The 2,648-nt window shown below is 33.9% G+C and overlaps 1 long non-coding RNA gene across 1 annotated transcript in view; it reads left to right on the top strand.

Annotated features, from left to right (window-relative positions):
• LOC148938679 (uncharacterized) overlaps positions 1-930 on the top strand; it is a 6,446-nt gene extending 5,516 nt beyond the window's left edge. Inside the window, exon 3 of the long non-coding RNA XR_016143651.1 lies at positions 609-930. This is a non-coding gene — a long non-coding RNA (uncharacterized LOC148938679). The remainder of the gene's footprint in view (positions 1-608) is intronic.
• The last annotated feature ends 1,718 nt before the right edge of the window (positions 931-2,648 follow it).

Genomic DNA, 2,648 nt, shown 5'->3' on the forward strand with positions numbered 1-2,648 from the left:
CAAAAACTATCGCAGTTCACAAAAAAAAATAACAACATATTTTTACATAATTCTGAGGTAGTAATGTAGCATAGCGGCGCATTTGTACCTAAACCGGTAATGAACAGCAATTTTAACTCAAAAGAGGGGAAAATTGCAGTTGATTGAAAATTCTGAGGTAGTAATATAGCATAGCGGCGCATTTGTACCTAAACAGTCTATTAACCCTAGTAAAATACAAGCTTTATCTCTCTCTCTCTTTCTTTTTTTTCTCTCTCTCTCTCCATCTCTCTCGTTTCTACTTTGTTCTTATGTAACTTAACCCTGGAATACTGTCGGTTCCTAAAAATTGCATTAATACTGTCGCTTCGTAAATTTTACGACTTTGACTTTGAATGCCTGCAAAAAATCGAGGAGCCGAGGTACCAAATAGTATTTTTAAAAGAAAAACAATGTCTTTTTTCCTCTTTCTTTTATTTTTGAGACCAGTTTAAGTCCTCTGGCGTCGACAGTGTACGTGGCACGATCCGGCCACTGCCTAATCTGTCTTTCTAGAACTTTAAAGAAAAAATACTAAGTACCCCCCCCCCGAATACATAATTAGTGTGTCATATTTTCCCTTTTTATAGGAAAGAAAGCTCAGACGATATATCCACAAGACGAGTCGTTTTGGGAAGAAATCGACATGATTGCGGATGAAGGGGGGCTTATTGAAGGACCCCTTACAATGGAACCTCCTATTGAGCAGCAGCATATACAACCAACGGAACAACCACAAAAACAAATAGCGACGAAGACCACACTGCCTTTCCATCGTAAACAAAATTTTATGATTTTGTGGTTTATTAACCACAAAAACCAACGGAACAACAACAACCAACAGAAGAAGAACGAATAGGACTTGTCGAACGAGAGGTGTTCTTCTTGCAAATACATTTACCCCCGAGGGAAATACAAGAAGATAATGATAGCGATGATGACGACGATGTAATTTTTCTGCTGATGATAGATTTTATCGATATATCTGAGGATACTTTGTTTGAATAAAGTTTTTCTTATATTTAGAAAAAATTATTTACAGATAAACTTGTTGATAGAACAAACTTTAGAAACATAGAGAAACATAAGAGAAACATAGGATAAAAAAAAATCAATGATTATTCACATGAAAGATTGATGTATCATCATCAGCTTTTACATTACTGCTAGTCTTTTTGTTTGACATGATTGTTTCCTAACTTAACACAGTTGAACTCATGCTATTACTATGATCTTAGAAGACTATTTATATCCACTCAAAACCAGAGGAATCGGTTATGTATCGGTTATTTGCACTTTACTGAAAAAAAGTATAAATGTTATTACTTTTATAAATTTAATAAATCAAATAATATTAACATTTTGATTACTAAATATCAGTATATGTATATTAAACTGACAATGCACATTCATTTGTCGCTTTTTTTCAGTTAAGTGCAAATTTTGTTCTGGCCTTCGGAAGGCATAGGGGTTTTGGGCCCAACTTATATTAATTTCTTAATGTTTTGAGTTTGACTCGGTTATTTATTGTAATTTCTCTTCGTTTTGGGTTTCATTTATTTATCGATGTTGATTTGTGGTAGTTCACGCTTGGTAGATAATTTACTTTTATTTTTGCTCATTTTTTGTTTAATGGAGGTATTTACTTTTCATTGAAAAACTTATTTTGTGGAAGAATTTTTTTTTAAATTAATTTCTGTTCGTTTTATATTGACATAGTCTTTTCAGGGAAAAAGAAAATAGCACTTTAAATCTTTTTGTCTTCTAAGACTTTACAGTTTGGCCTTCTATTTGTATGCTGGAGAAAATTTTTCAGCAATTTTTAACAACACACACCCTTTTAAAAATCTGAACACTAATAGTAATGTTTAAGCTCTCTAAAATTCTTTTAAGTTTTTCACTTAGCCCAGTGAATTTTTACTTGGCGAGCGTAACCGGGACTATAAGACAAAAATCTATTGTCATTGGTCGGTTTACTGTAAATTGAGAGAGAGAGAGATAGATGGAGCTCAACTGATTGGAAGTTGGAAGTTTTAGTGCTCTTTTTTAAGAGTCAATGAAGTGAATAAAGGGAAATCAGCCCCTGCCCGTGCCTATCATTCCCCCCAAAAAAATCACTACTACAACTACCACCACTACTAGTACATTACTCCATTTACAATATTGAGGGAAAATTCGCACCAAATCAAAAGACTTTATGTGCATGCACATTATCAAAAAAACGTATCTTAAAAATTGATTTGGGTATTAAGTTAGAAATTTCAGAGAATGCTTCAAGGGGAAAATCATCTGAAAAAAAGGCAGTATGTCCACACAACTGCTAGTACTGCTGTTATTTGTAAATTTACTGCTGCAGATATTTTGCTAACTTATTGAACACAGAACGGATTGTTTTTTTTTATCATCAAAAGTAAACAAAGACCAGAAAGGTGACAAAGCTAAGATATGAGGGGTGGCAAAGGAATTGAAGATCCGTACTAGAATGCGGCGGTTATAAAGGCGTTTGCATGACAAAATCATCCCATACGCTTTTCGAACTTTCTATTTGAGATCATTTATTAGACAGGATCGGGTAGCTTTAAGATTAGACCCAATTGGCAAACCAAGCTAAGTCATTGATGCTGCTGCTG

Source organism: Artemia sp. Qi Xiang Cuo, unplaced genomic scaffold (genome assembly GCF_049724085.1).
Source record: "Artemia sp. Qi Xiang Cuo unplaced genomic scaffold, ASM4972408v1 HiC_scaffold_3027, whole genome shotgun sequence".
NCBI lineage: Eukaryota > Metazoa > Arthropoda > Branchiopoda > Anostraca > Artemiidae > Artemia > Artemia sp. Qi Xiang Cuo.